The 19,200-nt window shown below is 39.9% G+C and overlaps 1 protein-coding gene across 1 annotated transcript in view; it reads left to right on the forward strand.

Annotated features, from left to right (window-relative positions):
• Positions 1-19,200, forward strand: part of RNF38 (ring finger protein 38) — a 112,151-nt gene that overhangs the window by 38,003 nt on the left and 54,948 nt on the right. The gene's annotated exons all lie outside the window — the stretch shown is intronic.

Below are 19,200 nucleotides of genomic sequence, written 5' to 3' on the forward strand. Positions count from 1 at the left end.
GATGTGCTTAGCTGTGCACCATCCCAGGTTAGCCTATCCAGTACCTATATCAAGGAGATACTTTTTCTAGAAATCTCCTTGCCAGGGTGTGTCCCCACCTGCTCTGCCTTTCCAGTAGATATCAAGGAGATTAAAATAATTCATAAGAACCAGGGCTGTGATCAAGAGCAATCCTCAAGCTGTTTAGGATGCTTTACCTACTTGTGAGATCTGTAATAAAGCCATTTCTGCCATGATGTCACACTTACTGGCCTCTTCCCTGATGTGGACACGCAAGCTGTCATCCAGCTGTTGTCCCCGGAAAGAGCTCCATGTAGCCGAACTTCATTTGCATAAAGACACCCCTGCACCTTCATCTTCCTTGCCTGCATTTTGTGAAGAGCATCTGCCAGTCCATCACAACTCAGTCATTCCTGCCATGTCTCACTTACTCCAGTCACGCTGTGTTGTGACTGGAGGCAGAGCTCTTGTTCCTCCTGTCTGTTCTCAGGCTGCATATGTTTGTGCATATACACTTCAGACAGGTGCTCCTTCAGCCTGTAATGTTGCCTCCGAAGTGCCTCTTGTTCCTGTCACTGTGAGTCCTTTACTTTCTGCTGCTGTCTCCCAGTTCTCCACTTAACTGTAGGACGAAATCTCCCTTTCCAATTGATATGAATTAAAAAGTAATTTAACTGGAAAAATGGATATATTGTCTTCACTGATGTTACTGTACAAAGATGTAAGTGGAAAGCATAACATCCTGCATCTGTTCCTGCTGACTGCCTTCTGCCCTTTGCATCCACTGATACCTTCCTTGCCAAAATCTTGCTGTATTGGTTTGGGGGTTTAAGGATTTTTTGTTTGGTTTAATGTTTGGAGTTTTTAAAGACTGTTCAAGAAAAGGAGAGGAGAGGAAAAGTGTTTGGTTACTAAACTGAAATCTTAAAATAGAATTAATAGTTTCATGAAACCTGTTAAAAGCTGTTCCTATTACTAGTACTGTAGTTAAAAGCTGCTACTGCCACTATAACCTCATCCATGGCAGAATTTATTACTTTGTGGTGAAAACATACTGCAGGCAATAGAACTTGGCATTCCTGGCCAGAGCCCAAGAAAATGCTACTGTTTGGTTTCTTTGTTTCTTTTTTTTTTAATTTAAAAACATTATTTAATTTTGATTTGAAAGAGCCTGAGTATTAGATGTTTTGTGGATTTGGCTGGCATTTGTGGTTCCTACAGCGATGTTTTGTTTGTGTAATAATTGCTGGGTTATTAATTCAGTAACGTGATCTAATTTGTTTCCATTATATGTACACAGTGGTAAAATTTTGCTTGAGTATTTACTGTTAATTAGTAGTAAAAGTTATGTCAAGAGAATATTTTTGGGTTTTATTTTATACCTGTTTGAACACATTTTAATGTTTCCCTGCAAACACACAAACACAGAAACACAGTGTGCATGTGCACACAGTTTGTCATAGCTAGGAAAAAAAGAGCTGTGACTTCAGCAACTTCACTTCTGCCGTGCATACTCTCAGCTGATTCAGTGAGACTAAAGGCGTAGCTTAGCCTTCCTGGGCTGGGTCCCCTGCCACGTGAGCATGTGCACGCTTCTGATTATTCTTCATTCTGTTCAGCTCTTGCTGCAGACATCATACAATGATCCCAGTGATTCAGGCAGGTTATCAAAAGGAAGTCTCAATCTGTGAATTTTGCAAGAGGCTGTTTTTCAGAGAAGTCTATTCAGCAGATATTTACTATACATTTGTACATAGCTCTGCATCTACTTCTGGGTTTGCTTGCTAGCTCGTATAGTTTTGGAAAAGTGCAGTTGAACCTTATGTAATCTAAGTGGGATTTAGACTGAAGGTTGTGGAGAAATAACTAGAGTAGGGCTATCCAACAAGACTTTGTTTTATAGGGGTGTTCATGACAGAGTTGAGCTAGCATGAGTTCACTGGTATGATTAGGAAGCCAAGTCCCAAGCACTAAGGCAGTTTATACTGGCAAAAGCATATTCTGCTAGTAAAAATTGCATCAGTCTTATAAGTAAAATTTATCTTTAACCTGGGTTTGCTTTTGAAACAAAGTATTGTATATATTTAATTTTTTAAAATATGTTCATGCTTATACATGTTGCCTTGTCCTTTTAAAGCTGATAAGTAATAAAGTTATAAATTGTGTCAAACTGTGGGTTATGTTCAAAGGGCTCCCCAAGTTTTACAAACTATCAAACAGGGAGGTATAGTTACACACACACATTTAAGAAAGAAAAGAACATGAGCTCGCTAGTCCATTTAGGATTTTAGTTTACATGTTTGGTAGCTGAGAAGGCACTTTGCCTTCTGCCTAACACCTGATAAACTGGTCTAATATAAACCATAATACTCCTAGTTTTACCGTGCATTTTAGCTTCCTTGTAGTGGAGCAACAGTGGTAAATGTTCATCGGCACATTCTGTGCTACACATGTTTTGTGAATGAAGGATTTGCAGCTGCTTGGTTTTCTGTCCCTTTATTTTTTTCTAGGAAAAATGAAGTGACAAAACTGTTTTAATTACATCAGGGGACAGTTCTGCGCTGGAAAAACTAGGTTAGTTAGTTCCTTTAGATTACAGACTTAATCAAAGTGGATGTAATCTTTAGGACAGAGACAAAAATGTTCCTTATATTGACCATACTTTTGATGCTTAAAAATAAATTAATAGTTTGTTACTCTTCTCATAATACCTCTCTGTATTGTAGGAGTGGGCTGGTAAAGGCAGGGGGTGGGGGTGGGGTGGGGAATGCTCTTTTGCCCAAAGCAGGGAGCTGGGCTGCGGCAACTTTGTCTTGTCTGGAGCAACTTTGACGGATCTCTTTTACAACTGAGTTTGGTAATATTAAGCCAGCCTTTTAGGAGATGTCCCTTTTGTTCAGTTTGCAGCTGCTGAGCATGGAATTAAACCATGTCTGGGAGGACCATGGGTGCCTGGAGAAGGCTATTTGTGCTGTAGCATGAGGAGTCATCAAGCAGGTCTGTTGGAGGCTGATGCAGGAAGATAGCAGCAAGGACCAGGACTTCCCGTGCAAATTCTTGATCACAGATCATTGGTGGTTTTGTATGCATCCGAGGTGCTCGTGCTGATGGCTGTAGGAGGGAGGTGTGAGGCAGCAGAGTAGGGCTCAGGAAGTGTCTGGTGCCTGGACTGGGATATATGCACTGGTGGGTAGGCATGAGTGATCTGAGAGGAGCCTGATAACTGGAAGACTATTCAAGTACCAGGCATCTACAGATTAAACATTTGACCTATTTAATCATTTAAAATTTTAACATTTTAAATCATCAGCCTCTAGCCACATAAGAGTAGTTACATGATGGTCTCGTAATTGGCCCATTCAAATGTCTTTTGTTACCTGGTTGTGCTTCTAGCACCCACCCCATCCCGGGAGCAAATCAGCAATTTGCTTTACATTTCAGAGAAACAATCCAGTTACATTTTGCAGCTTCATACCTTATAAATAAGTGCTTTGTAAAGCAAAATATAAAAGTATATAAATACATATGTAGATTAAAAAGTGTATTTTAGATGTATATATAGAAGTCCCTTACTTTGTGGTGGTTTTTACTTAGCAAATGTTTATGCCAGCGTGCCCTGTATCATGCAGCTTTCGAATTCCGAAGGACCGCGAGCGAGCTTAGGGTGGGCTCGGTGGGGCCGAGGCGGGGGGCGCGGCGTGGCTGCGGGGCGTGCACCGGCCGTGTGGAAGGGGCGCGGGGGCCGCCGTGCCCCCGCGGCGGGGCGCCCCCTGGTGGGCTGAGGGCAGCCGGCAGCCGCCGTGCGGGCGGGCGTGCCTCCGGGCCGCACCGCAAAGGCAGCGGGAGCAGCGCTGGCGCCGCCACAAACGGCCTCCTCCGCGGTGTGACTGGGGGGAGTTACTGGGCTGTGTGAAGTGAAGACGCCCGATACCATTGCTAAGTTACCAGTGCATCTTACAGAACAGAGAACAGCATATCAAAATATATAATTATTACACATATATATAATATATATAAATATAATAAAAATAATGAAGAAAACACGTTAGCACGGGTAAGAGATAGAAATGTAAAAAATAGGGGAACAAAATTAGAAGGTTCCGTGTGTACATCTTACAACAAATACGAACTTGTGTGTGGTTCCTGCCGACCTTTACAGCAGATGAGTAGGGAAGCCTCAAACAAACCCATTTGTTATAAAATTAAAACCGCACAAAAAATGTCTTCATGTATAGACTAGGTTGGATTGGTTTCAGTTAATTCAGACTGGCAGGTAGGATACCTGTTGGAATTATGTTTTTCAGTTTAACTTTGGAGCATTCATCTGAAGAAAACTTAAATCTTCCAAGTTAATAACAATGATATTTCCAATTGAACATAGCTTTTGCACTTATCTGCTAATTTTTGTGAGGAAAGTGGGTAGCTTACAGGCACATTTAAGCAACTCATGTAGCTAGTATTTAATTGGCTTCCTGTGTTGCATGTTATAGTCTTTTGGAAAATTGCATGGGTAGTTGTTTCTTATTCCTTTATAAAATTAATTTTTATTTCTTAATTTATGCTGGGCTCGTGTTGAATGGGAACATAATGAAATTAAATTTAGACAACAGGCTTGTTTAAACAGTCTTAAAAGGCAGACATGTTTACATTACAATGTGCTGAGAATAAAAAAGCTTAGGAAAATCAGGAAAATGAAAACAAAGATATTTGGAGGAGTTGCAAACTTAACAGTTTTTTCTTGGTATGTAGTATTTGAGAACTAGTCATTTAGTGTTCAGTTGTGCTTTAACTAGTTTATCCATTCTATAAAAACTAGACTGTTTTCTCCTACAATTTGTAATAAACTTACTAATTTTGAGTGAGTAAGCTATTAAACTGAGATACATTTTCAACTTTTCAACTGGAAGAGAAAAAGTAGACTTCAGCTTTTGAAAGAACACTAAACAACTCTGACTTCCTCTGCTAGCCAAGAACTTCTTCCAGAGGCTTGACTGATCCTAAAACTTCAGGACCAATGTATACCCCTTTGAAATATTCAATTACTGTTTCTTTTCTTTTTTTCATTCTAGACAACTTAGGCTTCAATTTTAAGTACATCCTAAAATAGCTTTGATTACGTTTAAATTCAGTGTCTTAATTTAAACGTGTGTTTTAATCTGCCAGTTGGTGATGTTCAAAGATTCTTCCTTGGAGCAAGGTTTGGAATCACGGTTGTGCATACTATCTTTATATTTTGGTCCATGTTGATTTTTGGGGATGTAATGTATTACAATGGAACTTCATTGTTCTGTATTTTTCTTCCTTTTTTGTGAAAGGGTTTGTAATGGAGAGACTCTCTTGATAACTCCTGAGTAATCTTCCAAATAACCGGCAGCTTGAATGTCCAGTCCAAAAAGTGGGTTCGTGTGGTTATTTGAGTCTCGGGAGACCTCCAGATGGAAGAATCTTTCTGCATGCTGTGAGTTAATGAGAACCTGCCTGTATGCTGCATGTTTTACGGAAGCAAAAGAGACCTTACCTTTAGCCTTGGTATTATCCACCCTACTGATTTTGATCTTGGTAATCTTAGCCCATTTGATTCCCAATTTTTAACATACATGGACAGGTGCAATCCAGCTTGTGTTGCTTGAGCAGATACTTGGCAGAAAGGTAAATTAGCTTTCTGATGGGTATTAACTGCCGTGATGTCAGAATCACCTAAGCTAGTTAATTCCAAATAACTACAAAGTAAAGGAAAACTCTGACTTCTTTGTAACAGCATTCCTTTATCACAAGTCAGGATTTTGAGTTCTGCATGTCTTTAGCTGCTTAAATCGATAGTGTGTTTGAGAATGGGAAAAGTACGTTAGAGCTATTTTTTTTTAACATACTTTTTCCAAAAAAGTATGTTTTTCTGCTGAGAACCTTAAGAACCTTTGTTAAGAACCTTAGGTGAGTTTTGGGGATGCAAGGATTATCAGAAGGATTTGAATGAAGTTCAGATTTGTTATGAAAAGTGGGGGACCCAGAATGGTTGGACAAATTCATGAGGGACGGATCATCACTGTTCAGTAATCAATGCCATCCACATGCAACCTGCAGATCAGGGATCCCAGAACTGCTGGTGGTTGTGAGCTGATAGGCTGTGCTGAAAGGAGGAGAAATTAAGTGCTTTCTTCTGTGCTTGCTCAGGTTGTTGACCAGCACTGGGACAAGGTTGGGGTTTAGACCAGCCATCCATCTAAGCTTGAGTATTTGTTCTTAGGTAGCAAGCTTCCAGAGTGCCCTTGCTAGAGTTACTAATGTCTAACAAAGGCAAAATATATGTAAAAATCAAACTTTTGTTTAGTTTCTCCATTTTGTTCCGGTTCTCAAAATCAACCCATTCCATGGCTGACAGGTTTCTAATCTGAGTGTTGGATATGTATCAAAAGAGTGCCTCTGTTACAGTCTGATAAACTTGCCTATGGAAGCATGAAAGATAGGCCAAAAAAAACCCTTCATTTTTTAAAGAGGAATGGCAACAGCGTGCAAAAATAGTGACTGACATAACCATGCTGAAAAGTTGCCCTATGCTATTCAATAGGGCAGTGTGGTGATTCTTGCTGACACTGAAAAAGAAGCCTGTTTAATCCTGGAAGCTTTTCATCTCCAACGTAAGGCATATGGTTGGGTTTATAGCATGTTCTCAGAGGGTTTTTTCTGTCTGTTAGTGTTGTTGGAGAATGGAAGGTGAATTCTCTGTTCTAAAAAACGAAGAAATGGTATGATAAGATGGACACTCTGGAGCAGCAGGACACCATGTATGGTGGTATGTACATGAAGTGTTGACTAGCTGCCTTTTCAAGCAGATGCACTGAGGTATGATGGGAAAACAATGTAATTTGATATTTTTTTTTATTTGAAATTTAATTAGAAGTTGAAGGCCTTAGAAATAAGAGTGGTGTTACTTGAAATGGGAGTTCTTTGTGTATATGATGTATGTGTCTAGTTCCCTGATAGCAGAGCTGGTAAGAGTACAGTAGTTCCCTGAAAAACTGAAGGTATCATTCAGTTTTTCATAGCTTTTTTTCCCCAAATCCTGACACATCAGATGAAATTTTTCCAGTGCAACACTTGGGAAGACTTTGTAAGAAATGTTCTGCTCTCTCCAAGGTGTAGGACAGACAGAAGTACATTTTGGCTGATTAGGTAAGTTTCTCAGAATATTTTTTCATGAGAAATTTTCTTGTTAGGTAATGTACTCTTGGAATTTGAAACCTGGTAGAGGCCTAGACTCTTGTGTTGGTGTTCTGAATTAACCATCCCTATGGATAAAGAAGAGCTTTTAAAGATCAAAATCTTAAAAAAAGAAATCAGAATTCAGAAATGCTGGAAATTGTAAGCAACATGGTGCTTTCTGTATATGTGGTTGCTGGCTGATTTACTTGTATTTTTAACTGTTGGTTACAACTCTGATAGCTGTGTCCTGTATTTGCGCCAGAGCTAAAATTAGGGACTTCATGTACCCATTGATGTCTTTCCTCCTAAGAATAGACAGTGTAGAAGAAAAAGGTTTTCCAAATGAGCATAGTGTGGACAAGAGCAAGTGGGGTCTGGGTGGTGACAGGGGCTAGGAGCTGTGGAGGTGCCTAGGCAAATCTAGTTAGAGGGAGCTGCTAGGGAAGGAATACCAAAACAGGGTGAGACAAAGTATGTGGTAGTGCATCTTGGTTTTAAAAGCCAGAGAAGAAAAAAAGTCAGAAGGAATTGCTGCATTTCCCCATGAGAGACACAACAAATTAGCACAGAATTGTGCTGTAAAGCTGGATGTAATTTGCTTACTGAATGGTACTCCAGAAAAAAGCAGAACTTGGTTTTCCGGAGAAACATACAGCTGTGTGGATATCAAATTTTCCCCCTTTCTCAGAATCTTTGCTTCAGTGATTACAAGGATACTGTTGCTTGTGATCAAGCAAGTTCCTTAGAAAGTTTCTCTCTATGAAAATCAGAACGGATTGAGACATAATATATCCAGAAAGGGAGGAAAACTAATACTGCTGTCTCTTATGTCCATGTACGTGCAGCACTGGGATAAAAGAGGTGTGCTGTCAACCTCATCTTCTTTTCCTTCCAAATATCCAGGGTATTATCACAACCTGATTTGTTCAAGGAACAAAAATATTTGGAAAAGTTGATGGGGTGTCTCTGGCTGCTAATGGCCTTACTGTGCACGTATAAGAGAAAGACATAAATAAAATGCTAAAGATTAACATGGTTCGTGCTTTGCAACAAGACTGGGACAAATGCTTACTAAATGGAGCAAGACCAAGACAGACACGAAGAGAAAGTTATTTCATGGCCTGTCAAATATAAATTAACTTTTTCATTTTGTCTGGACAAGTCACTCCTACTGATTATTAATTTAAGTTGCAACAGTAAGCACTCAATCACCTGCATGGAAATGAGGGTTGTGGAAAGCCCATACACAGTAAAAAAATACTACTTTTAACTCTAGCTTCTCTCTGAGACCAGTTTTAATTGTGTTCAGATTTTCCCATTTTAGCAGATGAGCCGTCTTTAGAGACAGCTTGGCCTTTCCCTTGAAGTAATTTCCTGGAGATGACTTGATCATACACCTTTAACTATGCTTTCAGAATAGAACCTGTTTCAAACAGATACTTGCAAGGTCAGTTCCTAAGTAGGCGGTGCCTCATGGCTACCTTTTGCCTTATGGCTAAAACGAACATGCAGTGAAAATAAAAAAAAATAATAAAATTGAGATGTATTTAAAATTTTGGTTGCAGTACTTCATGACATTTTTTCTTGATAAAAGTAAGGAACTGAAAGAAGTTGATCATAAATGCATGCTCTGGATTGCTGTTTCCTATCTGTGTTAAAGGCTGCATGAATCAGACAGCACTAAGCAACGTTTTTGCCACTGAAGCTTTCTTCTCTCCAGGCTAGGCTGTGTGGGAGCATTAAAGCTTTTATTTGAAGGGGGGAAAAAAATAATAAATCTTCGTGCAAATTAACACTGAGTTTGGTGGGTGACACTGTAAAGACATAGAGGGACATGACAAGCTAGGGTTTAGAGTTTAATATTTAATGTTTTGCTTCTGTGCTTGCTTTTTTATTGTAATAATGACAAGTTTATGTTGTAATGGTAACAATAAATGTAAGCCAAAGAAGGCACTTTATTCAGTGCATCCAAAAAGCAGCTGCTAGACAGTTTGCATAAGCAGTCTGGGTTTTCAAGAGTCTTAATGAGATTCTCAAGAGAAGATGAATTTCGAGAAAATTGGTTTACTAGCCTACTTACAAATAAAGAAAAATGGCTTGAAATTTCAGGTAGCGTTTGAAAAGTAACTTAAATTCAGGAAGCTCAAGAACTTCAGACATCTGATTCTTCAAAACCATTAATATAAAGTCCTATAAGGATGGGAATAGAGCAGTGGTAAGGGTATCCCTGTGTTCTGATCTGCTCAGACCTGGTTTTTAATGTAGTTGTCGTGCATATTTGTCTGCATCTCTTGTGTCAGCTTCCAACACCTGATGATAAAAACTGAATTCCATGACAGGATTAAAAGATTGGGGTTTTTAAAATCCTTGGTGGCTTGCCAGGCTTTTGGGGTTTGTTTGTTTGTTTGTTTTCTCTAGGATTGATTTACTTTCAGCAAAAGTCAGTTTCTTGTACAGAGTCCTGTAACACAGCAGCTAAAAGGAAGTATGTTTTTGTGCTCTAGCTACAGAGGTAGTGTGTTTCAAGCTGCAATTTAAGTTGATGTCAGTTCTTCAGAAAATAACCTCAGAATTATTTTGTTGTGAGAGAAGATCTAAGGACAATGACTACTCAGACAGGAGGAACTGATTCCTGTATCATTCATTTGGTTCAAGTACCTGTCTGCCCAGTCCAATGGGAATAACCTCTTGTGAATCTGTAGACCTTGTCTCCAGCAGCATGGGAATTATCTGCACAATGGTAGGTAGATCACCCCTGAAGAAACATGAGCTGGTTGTGGGAATAAACAGGTTTTTGGACAATTGTTCACTTCCCCACACAAAGGTTGGCATATGTGTTAGGTGGTATTTCTGCATGTCCAGGGAGCAGTTGAGATGGTTCAGATTTATGTATCTTTTATCAGTAATCCCACAGGCACTTTTATCTCCTGACTTTCTTTTGAAAATATCCTTTCAAAAACGGTAAAAAGGAGGACCCTAGGAATTACTGACCAGTCAGCTTCACCTCCATGGTAAGCTGTGTCAAATTATATGGATAAGAGGGAGGTGATTAGAGAGCCAACATGGCTTCACCAAGGGCAAGTCTATGTGTGACTCACCTAGTGGCCGCCTACAATGGGGTGACTGCACCAGTGGACAAGGGAAGACCTACAGATACCATCTGTCTGAACTTCTGTAAAGTCTTTGACGCTGTCCCACGCTGGACCAACATTCTTGCTGCTAAACTGGGGAGATAAGGATGTGACGGATGTACTATTTGATGGATAAGGAACTAGCTGAATGGTCATGTCCAAAGAGTTACAGTCGATGGCTCAGTATCCAAGTGGAAACCAGTAATGAGTGGTGTCCCTCAAGGATCCATGCTGGAACAAGTACTGTTTGGTATCTTCATCACTGACATAGGCAACGGGATTGAGTGCGCCCTGAGCAAGTTTGTGGATGACACCGGGCTGAGCGGTGCAGTGGATTGATAGGCTTGCAGGAAGGGATGCCACCCAGAGGGAACCTGACAGGCCTGAGTGGGCCCATGTGAACCTCATGAAGTTCAGCAAGGCCAAGGGCAAGGTCCTGCATCAGGGTGAGGCTAATCCCAAACACTGGTGTGGACTGGGGGGATGGATGGTTTGAAAGCAGCCCTGCAGAGAAGGATACTGGTGGATGAAAAATTAGATGTGAGCTGGCAATGTGCGCTTGCAGCCCAGAAAGTCAGCCAAAAAAAGCAGCATGGCCAGCAGGTTGAGGGGGGTAATTCTCCCCCTCTGTTTTGGTCTCATGAGACCCCACCTGGAGTGTTGCGCCCAGCTCTGTGTTCCCCAGTACAAGAAGGACATGGACCAGTTGGGGTAGGTCCAGAGGAGGGCCGCAAAGATGATCAGAGAGCTGGAAGACCTCTTCTATGAATAAAGACTGAGAGTGTTGGGGTGGTTAAGCCTAGAGAAGAGAAGGCTCTGGGGAGACCTTACTGCAGCATTTCAGTACTTAAAGGGGGCTTGTAAGAAAGATGGGGACGCATTTTGTACCAAGGCTTGCAGTGACAGGAGAAGGGGCAACGGTTTTAACCTGAAAGAAGGTAGATTTAGGAATATAAGGAAGATAACTGGAAGAAAGCTCTTTACTGTGGGGGTGGAAAAACACTTGAACAGGTTGCCCTGCTGTGGATGTTGTGGAGAAGTTGTAGATGTCCCATCAGTGGAAATGTTCAAGGTCAAGCTGGGCTGTGCTTTGAGCAACCTGATCTAATGAAAGGTGTCCCTGCCCATGGGAGGGTAGACGAGGTGATCTTTTAAAGGTCTCTTCAACCCCAAACCATTTTATAATTCTTCAAAATTTGCTTGTGCCCTATGGAACGTGCACCACAGTGGATTTCCCTCGTGGGCACTTGTGCAGTCATCTGATGCAGGGCTTGCAGCTGCAAATTCTTAAATGGTCTAGTCTCGATTTACTGGTAATCTTCCATGTTTAGCACTTGCGTGAGATAGCCAGAAAGGTGTGATTTTTATGGAGTTCATTCCTCAGAGAGAGGAGGATACAAAAATAACAGAGAAGGAATGGTCTAACTTCATCCTGTAATCAAATCTATTTTTGAACAACTTCTGTTTGTAAACAATGTATATTAAATACTTGTGATAGAAGTTTTACTCTGGAGTAGCAAAGGAAGTGGGAATGTTGTTATAAACAATGTCATATTGTATCCAAATTAGAGAAATGGCTTTTAAATTTCTATTTTACAGTAGGCTTCAATTGAAATCTTAAAAAGCCTTGGGGGGTGGGGAATAGTATATACTTGTTACCACATGCATAATTGTGGCAGCATTTTTTTAGAATAGCCTTATCATAACAGATTAGGACTTCCTTATATGGTACCACTTCAGGAAGATCACTTCTTAGTCTTAGATCATAGAGATTGTCCTCAGTCCTACTTTAGTCTCTGTGATGAAACAGCTTATTTGACACAAGTAATATTTTTACCTTACTGCTTTATGTAGTTTGATTTTGTCTGATTGTGTCTTACTATTACAAACCAAACTCAATAACCTGCTAACAGGTTTTGTAGATGCTTTGCTATTCTGTGTAACCTCATCAGTTACACTTCATCTCCTGACATTTTGAGTACTAAGAGTACCAGTAAAATATTGGTACTGTGTTTATGGGTGTAATAGTATTTCTGCAGTAACCTAATTTCCTGAAGGTTTATTGCTGCTGTAAAATTTTTCCCTGGATGACTTCTTGCTGAGCTGTTCCTTGAATAAGCAGGGAAAACCTGATCCCCAGAGCAAAGCACACAGCTGTCAATAAGCTTACGGAAAATGTTCCTTGCTTTTGTATGTGTACTGTAAAGCTATGAAAGACAAACTTTTAAAATACTAGTTTTACACTTGCATGAAATCCAAAATAGAATCTGAGTAATGTTTGAGTTGCAAAAAGCTAACAGTAAGGACTTAACTTCTGATGTGTTTCAGTATTTTTTTAAATTACAAAGTTGAATATTTGAAGAATGTTCCAAAAGGCTGTTTATGTATAGTAGTTCCATTTTTCTAGGGATTTTTACAGTGCATACAGACAGAATTTGTAGAAGTAAACATGAATTCTGTAACACCTTTGATTTCAAGAATTCTTTAAATGTTGGGAGGTATGTTCTTTTTATTTGAAGCTTGGCTGAATCTGATCATTTGCTCTCGGCATGCCTGGTCAGTATAGTTTATGGCTATAAATCTTGTATGGAAATCATTTTAATAATTTGGCAATGAAACTATATATGCTTACTGAAAGCCTATGCTTATCCATTAATACTGCGTTGTTAGCTGAGGAAAGAACTTCTCATTTACTTAATAGCTGACTTTAGCTGCAAATCCAGAGTATGTGGAGAAGCAAGGTGCTGATGGGTTGGATCCCTCAGACACCGTAGTGTCTGAGACACTCAAATTTCCACACAGATACGTGCTCAACTTAAAAATACACAAATCTTGTAAGAAATTGGACCTTGCAGGGTGACACTGGATGGCTACCACAGCAGTGGCCTCTCTTTGCATGAGACTGCTACAAAGGGGATAAAACCATGTGGTTGAGCCTGTGGGTTACCAGTCCGTCTGAACTGCAGTTGTTTCCACTCTTCCCTAGAAAAGATGAAGCCACTAAAGTCAGTGCAGAAGGAGGAAGGCAACAGCTAGGCCACAGTGGTTTCCTCTGTGACATGAGGGCATTATTATAATCTTGTTTGCAAGCACAGGAAAAGAGTGTGTATGTGGGGTTATATTCAGACTGCTGCTGGCGTAACAAGTCCAGTTTGTATGTATAAACGCATTTAAATTGTAATTATAAATTACAAATCCAAATTAATACATTTAAATTGGATGTTTTTTGTTTGAAGTAAGAACATTTATGCAGATTTCTAGAGGCACAGCAGAAACCAGGTAAAAAGCTCTTTCTTCACTGCTGGTTTATCGATGAGCTGTTTATGAAGCCTAGTGGCCTGCCCCAGTATTCAGGACTTTTGCAGTGTTCATTTTGCTTCTTTTTTAAGCTCTGGGGTTCCTCTCCTTTTCTCCTAAAATAACCTGCAAGATGTCGTTCAGTCAGAAATGTTACTACAAGGTACACTTAACTTTCCTGAAATAAGCATGGGCCCAGGTTTCATTACAGTTGTGCTGTTTTCATCCCTTTTCCTGATGATTATTAAGCACGTAGTGTGTTTCCCTGAAAGCTGCAGGAAAAGGAGAAGCTGAGGGAGCTTTTCTTGCAGACTCTTTATCATGCTTTCTGATGTTTGGAAAATACAAGTTTTCACTAGGTATGTGGAAATTAGGACAGAATCCCTCAGCTGGGCATTGTAGCAGGGGAGAGGGGATGGCAGGTGTACCAGTGAGGCTGACTGGTGTCAGGGAGTTGGAAGGGAAGACCAGAAGTCAGAAAACACCACCAGACCTACACTGTCTGCAGTTGAACAAGAGCATGGCTTTCTTGGGAAGTGGAGGAAGTAGTTCAGGAAGTATTTTAATTTTTTTCTTCTCTAGTGACTTTGGGCTGCTTTCTGGCTAGGTTGTCATCCAGAGTTTTATCACAGCCTCATAGATATATATATTCTATGCTCAGGACTTGCTTAAAAGTTAGCAACAGTGTGCTGTACCACACAACTGAAAAATATTAGCTTTTCCCAGTGTGTAATAAATTCTTTCCATAACAGAAGTTAATGTGAATGCAAACCTCTGGGAAACCTATGGAATTTCAGTTTGTTGGAGTCCATAAAAAGGACAGTGGAGGAGATGAGGGAAGAATGGCAATCCTAATATGCATTCTATGCAGCTAGCAGAGCTGCAACCCCCAGGCACGATGCAATGTGTTGCTTCTTCATGGTCTGATTTGCATGCGTAGGAAAAAAAAGTATGTTCTATAAGACAGTTAACCTAGAGCCATCTCTTCCCTGACCAGCCTAAGCAGCTGTATCATTTCTTGAACTCCCCTCCGACTTTTTCATTGTAATAGTAAACTATTGTTTACTTTTAAGTAACTTCTTCACTGCCATTTGGAGGCTCTTGAATTAGAAGGAACATCCAAAATCTAAATAGCATAATTAAAAAATAAATAGCAAACAGAGGAGTATTGTTGACCAGCCGATGATAGGCATCTGCAGGAGTAGTTTGCATTACTTTTTCTGAAAGTTGAGGCTCTTAGGTCAGAGATAATTTAACCTCTTGATTATCTTGCATGTTTTCAAGTAGGTTGGCCATCCATGGCTGTATCTCACTAGAATTTTATACTCCACTCAACTCACAGGCATTTTAAAGGGAGCGGTTAATTAGGAGTCGAAACTCGCTCCAATTCAGGCTTTGTTTCCATGCATTTGCTACTCAGCAAACTCTAGTTTTGACCTAATGCTTACCCCAGAACTCTTCTAGTTCATGCAAATTAGTGAGGGCTCAACAGCATCGCTCTGGATAAAGTACGTTTGATGGTACAGGTGTCATACACAAATGTTTTCCTTATCAGACTGGTGCTAGGGAGGGGAGGCAATGAGTGTACTAATCAGTATTGCTCATTTAAGCAGTGAGATACTTGCAGTAGCTCTGAGACGACTGAACTAAAAGGACTGAACTCCCAGATTTTTTCCTCTTGGACTAGCGTTGTGTGAGTTTGGACTGTTTAATATTGGCAGGCATGAAGCAAGCCATTCAAACTTGATGTTGATTATTATTTTATTACGATGCACAAGTTAGGCAGAGATCATGAAATTCTGAAGATTCTTTCTGCTGTTCAGTTTAATGTGTGGTTTTAGAAAGGAAACAATCCCTTTTTCCTGTGGTATCTGGGGAGCATAGCATTCTTTCTTAGTACAAAAGAACTGATGTTTTTCCCTGAGTTCAAGACATAATATTAAGCAGAGTATCTCAGTTTGATTTGAAGGGAGTGAAAAAGAGTGTAACTGCATTTAAAAAGGTAAAAGGCAGACTCAGATTTCTCCTGAAGTCTTTCAGATATAGTCTTTGAGATATAGATACATGTACACACACATATATACAGATGCATGTTTTGTGTACATCACTTGAAGGGAATTACTCTATACTCTGTCCTGATACTGGTAATGCTGAAGGGGTGGCTGATCTGATGTTTCATGGATGCCTGTTGTCTCTTGAAGGTGTTTCAGCCTAAACTGAGGCTACAGTTTTGTCGCCTGGGTATTAGAAGATGAGAGTATAAATAAACAACCTGACTCTTGTGTTACATAGCAGGGAGACTCCTATGGATTGTGGGAGAGAGAGAGTTCTGGCTGGGATTTTGCTTGAGAAGATGATTGGTATTAGACCTCACAGTTGCATCTCCTGAACACTACAGCAAGGAAATGTGTTTGGGAAGGTGCTGTGGGCAGTGGCCCATGTGCCACATTCTGTCGCTTACACAGGAGCCTTACTGGCATTTTTCACCACTCTGTGAGCTTTGTAGCAGAGAAGATGCTTCAGTCAGAATTAAAGCCTTGTTTGTAATAGCTTTAGGATCTGCTAGCCCCCAGGTACAATTATTCTTGAGTTGGTCTGAAATTCCGTGTAGATTTGGGGATATGAAGGTAGCTTAACAGTTTCTATTTACTCCCTGCAGTCAGGGCAATGTAAATTGGCTTATAGTTCCTTCCAGTCCTCCAGCATGGTTTCCCTGTTAAACCACAGTCAAAAACCGTTTGCATAACTCATCATAGATTGCATTATTGTGGAGCAGAGTCTTTAGCTCATAATCCCCTCTGTCAGTGCCCCTAGATCTGTTACCTGTGCTGCCCACATTCAAGGGATTGCATTATCAATGCTGGTTTTGAAAGAAGCCCTTTTCCAAGGCTGCTTTTGGTGAGGCTGTTGGTGAGATCAGACAGCTAACTGGTGCAAAGCAGCAAAATCTTTAAAATCTTCACTTTTGACTCTTCAGCGATCATGTCTTGTATCTTTCTATTGTACTGTCGGGTACTATTAAGTAGCTGACCAGAAATGAAACACATAAGAAGACCATGAAAGACCCTGTTTAAAAAAAACCCTATATATTAAAAAGAAAGCATTGCCATATTCTCTGCTAAGTGCATTTGGCTGTTTGTGGCTGTGTTTATGGAAGAGTTGAGTATGATTGCAACATGTAGATAAACCCCAAGCTGGCTTTTTTTTTCTTGGTAATGCGGATATTGTTACAATTGAAGCTATGGCAACCTGACACCTAATGGGCTGCCAGGTGTCCTACATTGTATTTACTAACTGAAAGCTGTACTATTGCAGCTGTGTTGCTGCTGCTGGTATCCATCGTGGCTAGAACAAAGCCAGTTTATCATTGTAATTGTGTATGTGATTGCTGTCCCTGAAAAGCCTATCTGTAAAGCCTGTCATGTAGTCTGTAAGGCAGGGTCCACATTGATGAGTTGAATTTGGTGGAGAGCAAGTTTTAGGTGATGTTGAGGTTAGATGTAGCCTCTGAACCACTTCTAGAAATTTCTTTCATTATCCACTGTGCATTCATAGATGAGCAAAACAAATTTGTATGTACTTGTGTAATGTGGCATAACTAAACTGTTTTCATTATTTGCTATCTTTTTTATCTTGGATTAGTCTAAGAGGTTGTATTTTAGGTTAGTTCTGCCTCTGGGGTAACGAACAGAAATCTGTCAAACCTTTGCCTTTGAGCTTGAATAGATTCCAAATTTCAGGAAAGCATATGGACTGTTCCCGGTGAAAACACTTGTGTTCTGTGATTTGTCTAAATCACATGGGAAGGGAGCTTTGCATATTTTGAACAGTTTAAAACTGGTTCTTTTTTCCCTTTGCACCTTGAAACTTAAAATGTATAGTGATTTCTTCTCTGCTCTCCCTTCCTACAAAAATACACAGCATGAGTAGGCTCTACTGCTGTTCAAGCCAGTTCAGGCAGAGTTAATTACTCCTATGACAAAATAACTTCTCTTCTGTGAGTGATAAGTCAGAAAGAAGCTAGTTTTACGAAGCTCTGTTTGGCGGAAAATACGTTTTTTTCAGAAGAATAACTGTCTGAAAAATCAGCTTGCTTTTTTTTTTTTCCTCTTCCCAAATTGTCAGTTGTCAGTTCTGTCTGAAGAGGCCAGCTAGGCAGCTAACTCACTAGGGACTCAGGAACTCCTGTCTTTAAGCTCTCTTAATCAGTCTTTACATCTGCATTGATAAAAGTTTCACCAAGAACCTAATTGGCATTCCATATGTGATTTGATGATAAAAGTCTTGATTGATATACTGATAAATCTGCAGATGGAAGTAGTGTTTTGTCCAAAATCATCAGCTTGAGGTTAAGTGATTTTTAATTTTTTTTTTCTTTCCCTCAGTGAAAAGAACTAAATGAATCTTCATGTTTGCCTAAGAACTATGAAAATAACCAGATTAGTTTCATGTTTTTATGTGTCTTGCTGGTTGTGTTACAGTCACAAAAGGCCCTTGGACTGACTGTTGTTAATTTGTCTTTTCCAGGATTCAGTTTATGCAGTGCATTATTTCTTGAACTTTTTTGGTGATTTTAAGGTAACTGGCTTCTCTGGAGTGCAGAGTAGTACAGACGTGCAGGTGAATTCTCAGAAGCCAGAGTTTTGCTGCATCATGATCTCCAGCAAAAATTTAAACAGGCTATAACTTAAACAGGCTATGGCTGCCTGCCTGTTAATTAAATAATTACCATCTTTGACTAGTTGTGTCCAGGTTGAAAACAACACATGGACTGCAAAACTTTATAACAAACGTTTTGTGTGGAATTTGGTGTAAATGTTACAGAAAAGGACTACTAGTATTTCAGAAGTCTTAACAGAATGACCATAAGAAACTTGTGAAGAAAAGTTCTAGATGGATATTCTGTAAGGAAAATCATAAAATGGTGTAGCTTTAGAAATCAGACCTTTTTCTTCTTGCTGTTTAAAAATTGTTTTGCTCAGTATTTGCAACTGGACAAGGAAGAAGTCACCTTAGGGAAGCATAAATTCAACAACAGTGGTTATGCCACTCCTGTACTTTCTAAGCAAGGAAGCAGCACATGAAATAGAACTTCACAGTGTGAGTAAGAGTTCTGTTAATCTGTTTGAGAATCTCTGTGAATGCAATCAAACTTCAGTTTGTCTCCATCCTTGGACAGAAGTCTCAGGAGTGGGGTAAGCCTTTGCAGAGGTGTGCTGTCCCTTTTTTTCTAGGCGTAAAGAAACCTGTGGCAAGGCCTTAAGCAGGCAGAAATTCCGCTACAAACAAAATTGATAAAATTAAAACTTCTCTGCTTTGACCTTGGATTTTTCCACTCACTTTTGTTCTTAACATATCACTGGAAAGAGACAGCTGCTTTGTGGTTTCCCAGGGCCCTGAAAATTTTCTGTAGTAAGGTATATGGGATAGGACTATATTGGCTAAATATGAAGTGTGTAGCTTCTCCTTATTTACACGTGTTGTGTATGTACTGCACTGCGTATGTTTGTTTTGGATTGATGAATTAGTTCTTATTTTATTCTGGTTAAACATTGAGAAAAAAACATATGTG

Source organism: Falco biarmicus, chromosome Z (genome assembly GCF_023638135.1).
Source record: "Falco biarmicus isolate bFalBia1 chromosome Z, bFalBia1.pri, whole genome shotgun sequence".
NCBI lineage: Eukaryota > Metazoa > Chordata > Aves > Falconiformes > Falconidae > Falco > Falco biarmicus.